General features: G+C 40.3%; 2 pseudogenes; both read left to right on the forward strand.

Moving 5' to 3' along the window:
• Positions 1 to 5,091: 5,091 nt before the first annotated feature.
• On the forward strand, positions 5,092 to 5,823 carry LOC116073665 (annotated as a pseudogene).
• Positions 5,824 to 8,716: 2,893 nt separating this feature from the next.
• LOC116073666 lies at positions 8,717 to 9,752 on the forward strand (annotated as a pseudogene).
• The last annotated feature ends 6,979 nt before the right edge of the window (positions 9,753 to 16,731 follow it).

Below are 16,731 nucleotides of genomic sequence, written 5' to 3' on the forward strand. Positions count from 1 at the left end.
TCTCTCTCTCTCTCTCTGTCTCTCTCTCTCTCTCTCCTTCCCTCCCTCCTTCCATCTCCATCTCTAGCTCTAGCTCTATCTCTAGCTCTGCATAATTTCTGGCTGTAGGTGTGTGCATCTGCTCCCATCTGCTGCCAAAAAAAGTTTCTCAGATGACAACTGGACAAAGTGCCAATCTCTGAATACATCAGACTATCATTAGGAGCCATTTAATTGACTTTTTGACAGTTGTTTTTAGTTATACCCTATGTCTCTGGGCTATCCATTCTCTTGTTTCTGGCCATCCAGTCAGTGTAGAACATGGAGATCCTCTTTCGGCATGGGTCAAGAGTCAAACCAAACATTGGTTGGTCACTCCCACAAATTCTATGCCACCATTTCTCCAACATTTTGCAGGCAGGGCAGATTGTAGGTTGAGGGTTTTGTGGCTGTGCCCGTTGTCTAGGGTTCTCTTTCCATAACTTGCAGAGAACCTACTCATACCAAGGAGACTAGTATATATGGATGATGGCTCTATGTTCAGTAAGCAGTATGGATGTTGTCCTCAGAAAATGGGGCTCTACTGTGAGTTTTCGGAGAGTGACCTTCTGTACTAGCATCAACTTGGGTTGTTTAGAGATCCTTTGGGGCACTTTCAACCAACAACTCAAAGGAATGTAACCCAGTCCCACTAATGGAAGTCTTGTCTGCCAACAAAAGATAGACAGCTTAAATTCTGCTTCCTCCATTATTAGGAGTCCCCACTAGGATCACCCTCATAAGCTACAGGAAGTTTCTACTGCAGTAGGTTCTACAAGCCCTAGTGCTCCCCAATTCCATCTGTCTCTCCAGGTGGGAGGAGGGAGAGGAAGAGAATGGGGGAGAGTCTCTCCAGGTGGGAGGAGGGAGAGGAAGAGAATGAGGGAGAGACAGACAAAAATACTTTTAAAAAAATTCCATTTTAATTGTATCCTATATGGCACCAGATAGAGGGTCAACTTCAAGCAAGTCTCTATTTGGGAGTCATCTGTTTGTCAGAAGTTAAATGTTTTTAGACCATAGTCTCTACTGTATGTCCAGTGCTTGGGAGAAAGGCTAGATGTACCCTTCATAGCAATATCACTTACACCTGACACTAGAAGCTTGATAAAGCTAAACTATTGTGTGGACAAGGGAATCATGAAGTCAAATGGGGCTAACTCAAGAGAGCTGACAGGTAACATTCACACATGGTCCAGGCATGGTGGCAACAGGAGAAGCTATGAAGGGTGGTGGGGAGCCAGAAAATACTGTCCTGTTAAAGAAGACAGCCTCACTGGGATGAAAAGAATGATTTTCACTCCTGAAACCAGACCCTATATTCTTAATCTTTTCCAATAAATGTATATTTTATACAACTTGCCTTGGGAAAGTTGACAACTATTAGAAACTTTCAAGAAATATTCTTCAAACCAACACACACACACGCACATGCACACACACACATATACACACACACACACCAAACCACACTGAAAGTGAAGCCTAGCCTATGGGCTACCAGTCTGATACTTGCATACTAACTCTCTCATGCTTGGAGCCAGAAATTAGAAATTAAGAATTAGAAAGCAAGTTAGTAATGAATCATAAAATCTAACCAAGGAACATTGTATTTCTGTAATTTTAGTTCCACCTACTTGTCTCTTTTTACCATACATGACCAAAGGATGGCTTCTACCTTTTTAGAATAGACACAAGAATAGATATCTATGCATGGGTTTCTAGATGAGTGCCCAGAAGGACTGTGGAACCTGGGACTCTCTTCTTCCATGAAAGAAAAAAGAAAGTTGTTGAGGACAGTTATGTGAGGGAGGAGATCGTCTTTCCTGGATTTGATGTCCAGCACTGGCTCCTCTGTCAGTGTGATACAATATTCTGTATCTGACCCAGGTGAGGAGAAGGAGAAAGACTTCAATTTGTATAATTAAGATGCAACTGCACAGCCCCTTATAAGAAGTGGGGAGTTCCAGAGAAATTAGCCTATAGGAGAAATACGCTGAAGCAAATCTGTCATTCCTACACAGCTGCTCCACTCTTGGCCTGTAGAGTATCATCATGCTGTGAAAACTTTAGCATTTCAGATGAGTAAAAAGACCATCCAGGTCCTAGCTAAGATGTAAGCACAAAGTGAAAGAGGTCTCAGAGCTGGTCTTCCAGGACAGCTGAATGTCAAGTCTCGCGAGCATATCAGTCTCAGACCTGGCTCAGGATAGAGATGTCAACAATGTTCAGTGATATTATTGCATGATGGAAGCCCTTTAGTAGACACAGAAGTACAAGACACATGGGAAAATTCTTAACCAAAACCAAAGAATAAACCAGAAGCCCCATAGATTTGGGGTTCCATAGGTTCAGGGGCATGGATTGAAAATTGTTCTATAAAGACGCTCAGGCAACAAGAAGAGACAAGTGCCATAGGAGAGCTGAAAGAATCTTGGTGTAGCAGAAGAGTCACATTCAGGGGCTGAAGCAATGAGGCCCAAGATAACCCAGTGGAACCAAGCGTTTTGTTGGGGCAGTTGAAGAGCTTCATAGCAATGTGTATGGATTAAGTGCTCAGCTCAGAACCACTGGATGAGCTGATGCTGGGAAGAGAACTCCATCCTAGAAAAGCATGAGAGGGACTAGAGCTTGTCATGTATCAAAGCCACTCAAGCATATCTGAGTCAGAGGCCCAGTGAGGAGTGGGGAACTACACAAGTGTGGAGGCAACAGCTTCATTGCATAAACTGCTTATCTAGGACCCTCTGCAGAAATATGATGAATTGCCAGCCCTCCTGGATGTGAACATAACTCTATTCTCCATATTGGCCCATGACTAGAACATACTGGGAAAGATGAAACCTAGGCTAGAAGATGTTAATTAGTGGTTTCTCTTACAGGGGTGAATTAGGGATGGTGAAGGGAGTTGATAATCTAGAAGTATCACTAAGTCCTTGGTTGAACTTCTTTAAAAAATAATTTCCATAAATATTGAGCAGAGCTTCATATTCTGCAAGGAGACTATTTTGAAAAGTCCATGTAAGTGATATTTCAGAAATTCCATTATGCAAAATTATTAGTTGTGCTGATGGTCCACCAGGAGCCAGGTCACTTTTTTTTGTCAATAAGCCTGAAATAGTCACACAAAATAAAGGCACATACAAAACCAAAATAAAATGTCAGGCCTCACTTCTCCATGGTGAGAGAGAAGGCTTTTCAATGCTTTCATTACACATTCATTAATTAGAAACACATTAGAGACTGAGAATTAAAGTGAGCTTATCCCAGACAGCGTAAGCCCATGAGCATGAACTATGGGTACAGAAATAAAAACCTATCTTTGTAAATACCCATTAAGCATTAATCTCAAATTCTACAAACTCCTAACACCCGGCAGAATGCTTTTATGCAAGCCAAGCAAAACAGTGACATCGGGATTCACCTCTTGTTCAAACAAAAATGACAAAGTGAACTGTATATAGAGAGCTGTTCTCTTTTGTATACAGGAGCTCAGGCGGCATTTTCCAAGCAGTTCTCTGTGAAGAAATATTTGATGTCATCTTACTCTTACTGTAATGAAGATTTAATGGTGCTGTTTAATCTCATGTAAAGAGCATCCTGTCACATCACGTTCTCATAATAACTTGGTGAGGAAAGTACTATTTAAAGCTTACAGAGGTATACAGATTGTCTGACATGCTGAACATGGTCATGCCTAGATTTCATAGATATAAATACAATATGACCTTCTATATGACATGTTGGTATTTTGTTTTGTTTTGTTTTAGTGAATAAAGATATCGCCGGGCAGTGGTGGCGCACGCCTTTAATCCCAGCACTTGGGAGGCAGAGGCAGGTGGATTTCTGAGTTCGAGGCCAGCCTGGTCTACAGAGTGAGTCCCAGGACAGCCAGGGCTATACAAAGAAACCCTGTCTCAAAATAAATAAATAAATAAATAAATAAATAAATAAATAAAAAAAAATAAAGATATCGACTCCAAAGAGTAGTTTTCTTTCTTGAAATTATTGATTTCTAAAATATTCATTTGGACTCTACTTTCTCAAATGTAAACAGTAGGACACAAACATCTCTTCTTCTGGCTACACATGAATGTCCTAGTTCATGTAAATGCTCAGTACAGATGCATTAAGTTTTAAAAATGCTGGAGCTGTGTGTAGTGTACCAATAGTCAGGATAGCTTCCCCACATTCCTTATACCAATGTTAGACAAATATGAGTACATGTTGCTATTTTGCTATTTTATTTGGTGTATAACTAAAATGTTGACAGTCAGGAAAATTAATTCAAGTAGCATAGTAAGTTCTTCCTTCCTAACAGGATTGGAATGAGCTATGCTGAGAAAAGACTCAATTTACCGGTGTCGTAAATAAGGAGAAAATAATAGTAAAATCTGTGAGCAAAGAAATGCTCTTGCAGGGCAGTGGCGGCGCACGCCTTTAATCCCAGCACTTGGGAGGCAGAGGAGGGCGGATTTCTGAGTTCGAGGCCAGCCTGGTCTACCAAATGAGTGCCAGGACAGCCAGGGGTAGACAGAGAAACCCTGTCTCAAACAAACAAACAAACAAAAACTCTCAAATTTTATATAAAATACGCATTAGAAAAATTGAAGTGGTACTATCTGCCAAAATTCACACAAGAAAAGGGCCATCTAAATAGGCCTGTATGCATTAAAATTATGTTGAATAACCCAAGACAGAAGTCATCTTTCCTAGGTATAGTCACGAGTGAAGTTTTCTAAATATTTATGTGAAAGCAGAACCAATTTCTCCATAATCACTCTCAAAAGACAAAACCACAAGAGATGCATCCTTAATCCAGTCTATGAAGTCAGCATTGCCCTAACAACAAGCCAGACAAAAAGACTTCTATATCTTTTTAGAACTGATACAAAAATCTTCAACCAAATACTAGCAAATGAAAGTAAGCAACATATCAAATGAATTACCTGTGTGGGACTTATTCCAGATGTTTGCTGCTTGTTCATCTTAAGAACTGAATTAATGTGGCTAATCATATGACTGGTTCAAGACTCAAAATTACGCTTTCCTTCAGAGGCACGAGGCAGCAAGATGGCGGCACAGAGTTCCAAGAAGAGGAAGTTCGTAGCTGATGGCATCTTCAAAGCTGAGCTGAATGAGTTTCTCACTGGGGAGCTGGCTGAAGATGGCTACTCTGGAGCTGAAGTTCGAGTTACACCGACCAGAACAGAAATCATTATTTTAGCCACCAGAACACAGAATGTCCTTGGGGAGAAGGGGCGTCTGATCTGAGAGTTGACCGTAGTTGTCCAGAAGAGGTTTGGCTTCCCAGAAGGCAGCGTAGAGTTTTATGCAGAAAAAGTGGCCACAGGAGGTCTGTGTGCCATTGCCCAGGCAGAGTCTCTACGCTACAAACTCCCACCATGGCTTGCAGTTCGAAGGGCTTGCTATGGTGTGCTCCGGTTCATTATGGAGAGTGGGGCCAAGGGCTGCGAGGTTGGGGTGTCCGGGAAGCTCCGAGGGCAGAGGGCCAACTCCATAAAGTTTCTGGATGGTCTGATGATTCCCGGTGGAGACCCTGTTAATTACTATGTTGACACTGTTGTGCGCCATGTGCTCCTCAGACAGGATATGCTGGGCATCAAAGTGAAGACCATGCTGCCCTGGGACGCGAGTGGTAAGACTCGTCCCAAGAAAATTCTGCCTGATCATGTGAGCATTGTGGAACCTAAAGATGAAATCTTGCCCACAACCCCCACCTCAGAACAGAAGGGTGGGAAGCCAGAGCCACCTGCCAAACCCCAGCCAATGCCTACAGAATAACAGGGTCTTCGCAGCTGCATCTGGAGGCTGGATGTTATCTTAAAAAGACGTTTAATAAAGTCTTGAACAAAGACAAAAAAAAAAAAGATTCAAAATTACGTTATACAAAGAGATACAGACAAAACATTTGATGGATTCAAAATTATAATAAAAATTCATATCACATTAGGAATAGAGGTATAGTTCCTCACCTTGATAAATAATATACACAAAAATACTGTGGCTAATTGTATTTTTAATGGTCAGAATTTAGATTTTCCACTAAGATCAAGTAGCCCTCTCTCTACTCTTAGCATCACACTGTTTGTCCTAGCTGCAGAGAAAAGAATAAAAATAAAGGAAGGATGTGAGGGACATACAAATTGAGAAGGAATAACCTAAACTGTTTACATAGGTTGCTTTTGATGGTTATTATCAACGTATTAAGATTTTTCAGAGGCTATAATATCTGCAAAAGAGGGAACTTTTATAGCACTCTTCCTAAACTGTCTTTGTACTAACTGTGTAATCTTAGCACACAACAGTGCATCTTCCAATAGTAAATGATTTGAAACAGCAATTTTAGTAACAAAGCTGACAAAACAAGTATATGTACAGATGAGAGACAAGTGGAATGTTCACACCCTATTAAAAATGTAAAGTTCACAGACTCTTCGGAAAGTATATTGAAAGTTTCCAATCAAGTCACACATATGTGTGCAAATATATGAGAAAACTTTCTATATTCATATGTAAGTAGGCTGTAAACATATATATTATGTGCTCAAAAGAAATTATTAAGTTCCAAAAATGTATACAAATGTTAATTGAAATGCCATGCATTATAGTAAAAAGAAAGACAATAAATATTTATGTATAAATACCACAAATAAAGTATTCCTTGTCTAAGTGTACCTCACTAAAATTTGTTTTCAGGTCAATAAGAGCTTTTCAACTAAATATCTTTATTTAAATACTCTTATGTGTCCAGAAGAAATAAGTGCCAGTTATTTTCAGGGTAGAACCAGAAGTAGTTAATTTTTCCTTCCCCTTAAAATTTTTTTGTTTGAAAAATTAATTTCATTTAGCTTTTTGCTTGCTGTTTATATCACTTGTCATTTTATAAATACCATCTAGAGAGTCAGTAGGGTTTCAAAAAAAATTAAAACATATTTGAAATAACCAAATATGCTCGAGATTTGCTTTTGCAGATTTTCTGTACTACCTAAGCCTGTGCTGAAAAGTACCTAAGAATGGAGGACAGACAGCCCTGAAACCTGAAACCTGTTTGTATGTTTCCATGGAGATAGTGCCTTAAGTTATCTAACACTGGGGTTTTGTGGTTTACATATAAAACTTTCCTTAAATTCCAAAGTTAACTTAAATTTAAGACTTATAGCATCTTTCAAATTTTATTTCATGAAGATCATTACACTATGGAGTTAATTCCAAGACCATAAGTCACAATTTTCCAGAAGTGTGAATTAATATCAGAAAGTCATAGGCAAAGAGCCAGAACATTGACATGCCCAATCCAGAGTCCTTTTAAAAAGTCACAGGCATTGAGAGTCTGTGATTTACATTAACCTCTCCGTAGTAGATTCACATTGTGGCCAATGCTCATGAGATCTACTCACATCATTAATGCTGAGGTCACCCTGTGACCCAATTTAGAAATCCAAATTTATCTCCAGAACATGTAACTCTTCAGCATGAGACAGAAGATAGATGGGACAAATGGCAGTTGGGGGAACCAGACTACAACAGTCTTTTCTCACTTTCCCTTTAGGCTATGAATAATTTATATATAAGCAAAGGGCATTGATTTTCATAATAAAAAACACTAGCCAACACACATCCAAGGTGCCCAATCAGATTCTGCAATAAGTATATGTAGTATCACATTTCACTTTTCATATGTGAGAGCACTATATTATACTAAAACTGAAACCATGTACAGATATATGTGATTTCTTTCAATTTCGTATCTGTCTAACTTTCTGGGTTTTTTCCTCAAAAGAAAATGAAAAATTAATAAGGACTAACACATAAATTTGTATTTGTTTAGAGGGAATAGAGTATCTCGGAAAATGAAAGATTCAGTCTAGCCAAGAAAATCATATATATATATATATATATATATATATAAATTTTGACGTCCAGCATATCTCACACTATGTTTTGATGAGTCTTTAGCACACTTCATATGTAAAGGGAATCATTATAGACTTTTAAAATCTTGGATGTGAACAAAACTCCTCAGCATATTTATATCTATTGGTTTATGTCCTAAACTTTCTTCCCAGAGTCAGACCCCTACTACATAAATTTCAGTTTCAATTAAACGTTTAATATCCTTCCTTTTCATTATTCCTTTCTCTTTGTTGTTATTTCTACTTATGCTCTTTTTTTTTAAAAAAAAGTGTTACTTTCCTTTTTACTGTTTAATTTTCCTTTTTTATTAAAAACCTTTTTATACACTGCATTTTAATCATGTTTTTCTCTTGCCCAACAATTCCTTCCAGGTCTTCTGTTTTCACCCAACTTCATCCTCTTTCTCTCTATATCTGTCTGTCTTTCTCTCTCTCAAAATACAAAAACTAAAAATTAGAAAACAATAGAATACAAAATTAATATGCAATATTCAGTTCTGTGTATAAAAGGAATAAGCATTCAGAATTTAAACTTAATTCAAACAGAATTCAAAATTGTAATGTTATTGATGTTAGTATGAAGGAGCGGAGAATGGAGATATAACAACATAGCAGTTATGGTTAGAAGTCTGTTAGCCCAAAAGTTCAGAATACCCAAGATAAAATTCATAGACCACATGAAGCTCAAGAAGAAGGAAGAGCAAAGTGCGGATGCTTCGGTTCTTCTTAGAAGAGGGAACCAAATACTCAGGGGAGAGAATATGGAGACAAAGTACGGAGTAGAGACTGAAGGAAAGGCATCCAGAGACTGCCCCACCTGGGGATTCTTCCCATATACACTTACCAAACACAGACACTATTGTGGATGCCAAAAAGTTCATGCTGACAGGAGCCTGATATAGCTGTCTCCTGAGAGGCTCTGCCAGAGCCCGACGTATACAGTGGTGATGCTCACAGCCAACCTCTGTATCAAGCACTGATCACAGGGTCCCCAGTGGAGGAGTTAGAGAAAGGACTGAAGGAGCTGAAGGGGTTTGCAACCCCATAGGAAGAACAACAACATCAACCAACCAGAGCTCCCAGGGACTAAACCACCAACCAAGGAGTACACATGGAAGGACCCATGGCTCCAGCCAAATATGTAGCAGAAGATGGCCTTAGGGAGAAGAGGCCCTTGGTCCCATGAAGGCTTGATGCCTCATAGGGGAATGTGAGGGTAGGGAGGCAGGACTGGGTGGGTGGGTAGGGGCACACCCTCACAGAAGCAGGAGGAGGGAGGGATGGGATGGGGGTTTTGGGGGGGAAATTAAAAAAGGAAATGATGGCGAAGGTTCCCACCTTACATGCGGAGACCCTATGCGCATCAACCACAGTATTCCAACCCCCCTGTGCAAGGAGAAGTGATGGAGGGTGCTGACAACCAAGGTGCAGGAGAGCAAGGTAGACCAGTGAGACAGAATATGTATAGGGGTTACAGACCACGATTCCGCAGGGGCCCTCCTCGCCAAAGACAGCCTAGAGAGGATGGCTATGAAGAGGACAAGGAAAATCAAGATGAGACCCAAGGTCAGCAGCCACCTCAACGTCGGTATCGCTGTAACTTCAACTACCGACGCAGATGCCCAGAGAACCCTAAACCACAAGATGGCAAAGAGACAAAAGCAGCAGATCCACCAGCTGAGAGTTCGTCCGCTCCCGAGGCTGAGCAGGGCAGGGCTGAGTAAAATGCCGGCTTAACATCTCTACCATCATCCGGTTTGGTCATCCAACAAGAAGAAATTGAAATTCCAGCAATAAGAAATGAACAAAGATTGGAGCTGAAGACCTTAAGTGCTTGCTTTTTGCTGTTGACCAGATACATTAGAACTGTCTGCATTATCTATGCAGCATGGGGTTTTTATTATTTTTACCTAAAGATGTCTCTTTTTGATAATGACAAACGTGTTTTTTAAGAAAAAAAAAAAGGCCTGGTTTTTCTCAATACACCTTTAACGGTTTTTAAATTGTTTCATATCTGGTCAAGTTGAGATTTTTAAGAACTTCCTTTTTAATTTGTAATAAAGTTTACAACTTGATTTTTTCAAAAAAGTCAACAAACTGCAGGCACCTGTTAATAAAGGTCTTAAATAATAAAATAAATAAATAAATAAATAAATAAAAAAATAAAATGTAAATAAATAAAATATCCAATAAAAATGACTAAACATATAAAAAAAAAGATAGAAAAAAGAAATCTGTTGATGTCTGGACAGGACATGTTGTTTAAATGTAAAATGGCTCCCAAAGGCTCATGTGCTTAAACACTCAGCCCCAAGCTGCTTACACTGCTTTGTAAAACTGTAGCCTCTTTAGAAAAAGTGAATGAGAGAAAGAGAGAGAGAGAGAGACAGACAGAGACAGAGACAGAGACAGAGACAGAGAGACAGAGACAGAGAGACAGAGAGACAGAGACAGAGACACAGAGACACAGAGACAGAGACACAGAGACAGAGACAGAGGCAGAGGCAGAGATAGAGATAGAGACAGAGAGAGAAGATGAGCCCTGGGAAGGCCTTGAATCTTATACCCACCCACCAACTACAATGTAGAGTTATCATGACAGTGTGTTTACTGATAAAATAATAAGACACATATATGTGGCAAGAGCCTGTAAGAAGACCCACCCAAATAGAAGCAGATGAGCTATGAAAAACAGAATAAGTCAATTCACACAGATCTAACCAGATGTTCACATGCAAGAATAAAAATGACTAAGCCCAGACATTTGTATTAATTCAAAGCTGACTATCAACTTAAGTAAAAACACAAACCAATAAAGTTCCCAGAATATAGTATAGAAGAAAATCTAAGTGACCATGCATTTGATGTTGGCTTTTGTTCTATTTATTTGTTTACTTATTTATCTATTCATGTTTGTTTGTTGCGTTAGGGGTCTTGGGCACTCTGCAGGGCACATGTGGAGGTCAGACTTCAGGTTGTCAGCTTTGTTAGAAAGCACTTTTTCCCCTGAGCCATCTCACTGCCAACCACCATGTTTGTGTTTTAGATAATACACCAAAGATAAAACTCATGACATTTTTAAAAAGTGATGAACTGAACTTAAATATAATTTAAATTGTTTTCTCTGCAAGAGACTTTGTCAAAAGGATGAGATGGCAGGCCACAGTATGTGAGAAATTTGTTGTAAATGACATCTGATAGAACAGTTATTCAAAATGCATCAAAAGCTCTTAAAATTCAAATTAGTCAAGCAAGCAGCCAAATTTTAAAACAGAAAATAAAAATTCTGAACAGATAGCTCATTAGAGAAGATATATCAGTGACAGTTAAGCATGTAACAATGTTCAACACGAAACATGATAAGGAACTTGCAAATTGAAAAAAGACTATGATATCACTACACATCTATTGGGATATCTAAAACATAAAACACAGATACCACCAAGTGCTGAAGAGCTTTCATTAATTACAGGTGGGATGCAAAATGGTGTAGCCATTTTGAAAGAAGTTTGGCAACACAGTCTTAACAATTGAATTCCCTTGCTACCCAGTTTGTGGGTAAATTTATGTCCATACAAAAACCTGCATGTAGGTATTTTTAGCAGATCTATTTGCATTTTCCCAATCCTTAAATCAACCAAGATATCCTTCAACAGTGAATGAATAAATAAATTATAGTAGATTCAAATGACAGACTAATATTGCATGCTAAAAAGAAAGTGGGGTATTAAGCCACAGAGAAACATGGAGGAAACTGGTATATCACTGCTACATGGATAGAGCTAATTGGAAAGGATAAGGAACTGTGTGATTCTAACAACAGATTGTCTTCAATTTGTGATTTTGCTAATGTGGTTATTTTCCCCTTAAAATGGTGCAAAAGGGATATGCATTCAACAGGAGCTTTGGTTGATCTTTTTCCAGTCAAGTGCTTTGCCCCACAATATTCTTCAACAATGCCCACCTTTTGGCAAGTCTAAATGTTCTCAGAACACTAAGAATAGGTGACTCTGAATAGATTAGACAATATTAAATGCATTTTCAACTTGTGGGTTGTTAATTTACAGTGTGTTTATTGGGACGACCTCTTACTATAAATTAGGGAGTGTCTCAGGGTTTCATTGCTGTGAAGAGATACCATGACCATGACAACTCTTATAAAGGACAAGATTTAATTGGGGCTGGCTTACAGGTTGAAAGGTTCAGTCCATTGTAACCATACCAAGAAAGATGTCCGGTAGGCAGACATGGCGCTGGAGGAGCTGAGAGTTCTACATCTTGTTCTGAAGGCAAACAGAAGACTGACTTCCATGTGGTTAGGAGGGGGAGTCTCATTACCCATCCTCACAATGACACACTTCTTCCAACAAGGACACACCTACTTCAACAAAGTCACACCTTCTCATCATACCACTCCCTGGGTCAAGCATATTCAAACCACCACAGAGAGCATCTGTATGAAAGAGACGAAACAATGAAAAGGTTTAGACAGTTTTTTGCTTTTTTTTTTTTTTTAGCAGAACATTATGGTTTTACCTCAGTGAAGCTACTTTGTGTGATTCTGTATTCACCCACAAAACCCACAAAAACACTTGCAGTCAAGAGTGAATCTTAATACGAACTATGGACTTGGAGTGATAATGCGTGTAGGCTCATCAAGTGTACCATTGCTTGTTTGCTGGATATTGATGGTTGAGGAGGCTATACATGACAGAGAAGATCATGGGAATTCTCAGTCCTCCAGGGATGTAGTTATCCTCTCAATAGAAGCACTCTGTTCTGAGGCTTATAAAACTCAAGAATATAAAGAAAGTTTAAAAATCTCAAGAGTTCCACACTCCTGCCAAAGGTCCTAAAAACAGTAAACAGCTGCTAGAGAGCAGGCTCCGGTAGAGATGCCTAAATGTTGGGCAGACTTTAAGGTATGCAGCTTTTATGAAGAGTCACCCATGTTGGAGTGGGCCCTTCAGTAATGTGTCAGCCCTTCAGCCATTCATGTTATAATAAGTAACCCCTAACCCCTGCTCCTGAAAGCAGTCCAACAAATAAATGCACTACACTAGGATGGAATCATTTCTTTGGTCTTCCCTTAGACACTTCTCCCATGGACTAAACTGTGTTAGAGACACTTGGAAAAGAGACTCTCCAGGGGCGAAAGGGTCATTTAACAACACCACCCATTTTTTCTAAAACTATTTAATAATAGAAACAAAGTTGTCCCCCCTCTCCACACACCTGATTACCATCCCCAATCCCTTCCACAGCTCCTCCCTTACCCGGTTTTCTCTCTCCATCCAGAGAGGGCTGGGAATGAGAATAGAAATCAGTGGGGTGGGAAGAATTGGGGAATCTAGCTATTCATTTCTGGTGAATAGCTGGAAGCCTGAGATGGGAGAAGTTACAGGAATTCTACTGAGGGTGAACCTAGATGAGATTCCTACCATAGGGGGATACAGAGACTGAAGTGGCCACCTCCTGTAGCCATGCAGGACTTCCAGAGGAGGGAGAGGGACATTAATCCTCCAATAAAACCTTCAAGCCAAAATTTGTCTTGCCTACAAGATATGCAGGAATAAAGACGGAGCAGAGACTGAGAGAGAAAAGCCAACCAACGACTGCCTTAACTTGAGACCCATCCTATGTGAGGCAGTCAACCTCTAACACTATTGATTATCCTCTGTTATGTTTGCAGATAGGAACCTAGAATAACTGTCTCCGAAGAGGCTTCATCAAGCAGCAGACAGAAGCAGATGCAGACCCACAGATAAACGTCAGGAGGAGCCCTCGGAGTCTTACGGAAGAACTGAGGCTGGAAGTGAGCAAGTTGGAGGGGTCAAGCATACCACCAGAAAACCCTCAGAGTCAACTAACCTAGAACCAGGGGGGCTTATAAAGCCTGGGCTACCAACCATGCAGGCACTGGACCTAGGCCCCTTACACATTTGTAGCATATGTACAGCTTATTCTTCACATGGGTCTGCTAACAAGTGGAGGGGGGCTATCTCAGTCTGCCATTTGATCCCCTTCTCCTTACCTGGACTACCTGATTGGGCTCAGTGGGAGAGGATGGAGGATGTGCCTAGTCCTGCTAGGACTAGATATTCCAGGATGGGGTGGTACTCAAGGTGGAGCTCTCCTTCTCTAATAAGGGGAGGGGCAATAGGGAGAGGGATTTGTAAGGGTAGATCTGGGGGGAAAAAAAGGAGAGAGGAGGGCAGTGCTCAGGATGTAAAATGAATAAAAATAAAAATAACAAAACAAATTGCCAGACAGGTGGAGGAGGGGATGGTTAGGCAATGGGAGAAATTCTTGAAACTCAAGGTATAGCCACAAATTCAGCTTCTAATACACCTGGAATTATCCCCTGGAGAGAGGGAGGAGCTATCAAGGGCATTCATGGGAGATGCCTAAATTATGGTAACTGAAAAAGAAACCTCTCTGGTCAAAGTTATCTGGAGGTTGGGAACCAGGGATCAAACAAGAATGGTAGAGCTAGGACCTTGGTAAGCGGCTCCCTGGGTTTCTGTTCTCTTGTGCTGATAATAATTAGGAGGAGCACGTAAGTCAGCCGATATGATTCTATTCACTAATACAAAACTCAGTTTTCATGAAAAGTTGAAGCCACAAACAGGCACATCGTAGAGGTGACTGAAATATCCCAGCCTGTCCTAAACAGGTCAGTAATGTCCAAACTCAAGGAAAGGGTATAAAAAGGGAAAAGTAATGACTTGTTCTAACAAATAATTATGGGGATGGTAGGACAAGGACCTCAGAATTTCTTATTGGTGTTACAGGAAGAAAGTGGAGGGTGTCCTCCAAAATAAGGACAAGTTAAAGCAAGTACTATTTAATTAGGAGGTGGTAAGGTGGATTTACACAGGATACATTTTAGTGTCCAAGTAGAAACATCCAGTGGTTAATTTAAAATATGTGATAGACAATCAGAAGAGGGATAGAGGCCAGAGATATAGAGTCAAAAGCTGTCAGCTTCAAGCTGATAGGTGAAAGCATAGGTACCAATAGGATCAGAAGCAGAGGGAAAAAAATCACAGTGCTGCAACATCCGAGTCTTCAAGATGTTCAGGACTGTGTGGTGAGGTGTGGCCAGTAAAATGAAGGCCCTGCACTTCCATCCCTGTAAGCCTTTAATGAGCTCTTCCTCCTACTTAAACACAAGGTAATTAATCAAAGGAGACAAAAACTCCTAAAGACTTGTTCCTTGTTGCCCTAATCCTGTCCTCTCTGGGCCCCTCTCCAAAGTTTTCACTGAGTAGCTGAAGTGTATTTGAAGATTTAACCAGCTAGCTACTTCAGTCAATTCCCACCAAGGAGTGTCTTCAAGTATGTGGCATCTAGAAGCTGGAAACTTAAAGCAGTGATGAAAAAAGGGTTTGTGGACATGACAGCTGGTGATAATGGCTAAGGGCTAGAGGGATGGGCAGGTCAAGGGTTTGTGTTTCTATTTAATTCTTGCACTGCTGCTCTCATTAGCTCCCAGGTGCACACCATTGTGAGAGTTCAATGCTTCCCTAGCTGTTGTCAGAGTCAGCAGTAGCCTTGCCCTCCCTGGTCCAATTGTGTCTTCAGTTCTGTGCTGTGGCTGCATTCGTCTACATGATCCTTTACATTTCTAGGACAATGAGTGTCCAAGCTTTGACTGCTAGGAGAGAAGTTTGCATTTTCACTGTTCTTGGTGTTCATAATTTTCCTAATGAATCATCAGGCCTGCAGTTAAGAAGTCCTTTGGAGTTTAGGTTAGTTTGAGGTTTTTAGTTTTGGACCTAAGCAAAAGTACAAAGCAAGCCATTTTACCCACATGTTATAATCTCTGGTACCATGATCACATCTCTTAACAAATGTCATGGAGGCATCTACCCTACACCTTCTGAAACTTAAAAACCTGGAAAAGGAATATTTAGAGAAAATAGAATCAAGCCACCTTTCCCTTGCACCCAGTATGAGATCCAAATGGGTGCCTTAGTTCAATGCAGGTCCACAAATATGAACTTGAGAAACTCATTCACATACACAGTAATAAATGCTCAGTCCCTGTGTACCCCAGAAGCTCCCATGTCCCTGTCAATTAAAACAATTCTAAAAGGAGGTAAGAATCATGGTGTGAAATGGAACCTTTGTTCTAAGGGATTCCAACCTGGATCCCTTCATGTGTTTTCAAATATGGACTCATTTATTCAAGCACATTCAAAAAAGCTCTTGTGAGTTGGATGGTGCCAGGTATTTTACAAAGTTAATTAGCTGGACATAATACCTAAGCTCTGGGCACTTATGATCTAGAAAAGGCAGCAACTTAAGTGCTGTAGAGAAACAAATTCAAAACAAAGGAAACTGGATGAGTGGTACACAGCTACACAGATGTGCCACAAGAGTAAATGTGTCCATTATCAACTGGTACCAAGTGGACTGTCCATCTTGCCTTGAGGTCTCACCTTGACTGAATGTTTCTGTTGTGTTGTGTCATATCTGTTGTTCCTTTTAGTCTTGGAACAAAGCTTAGCAGAACTGGGTGACATTGCTCCCTTCGATTCTATAGAGAGAGCTCCTCAGAAGTAAACAGGCACCCTGAAAGCAGGCTCCTGACCTTCGCTCCCTTTCCTCAGACTCCTGGCATAGGTCTTTTCTTGTTCATATTAAGTCTGTCCTGATGAGCCTGACTTGAGAGCCGTTTCTTTTTCAGATTTATCTTTCCAGGGTTATCTGCTTGTCTTCTGAGCACAGACCCCAGGTTTCTCTGTCCCATCTAAATAAAGACATACTT

Source organism: Mastomys coucha, unplaced genomic scaffold (assembly GCF_008632895.1).
Source record: "Mastomys coucha isolate ucsf_1 unplaced genomic scaffold, UCSF_Mcou_1 pScaffold23, whole genome shotgun sequence".
Lineage (NCBI taxonomy): Eukaryota > Metazoa > Chordata > Mammalia > Rodentia > Muridae > Mastomys > Mastomys coucha.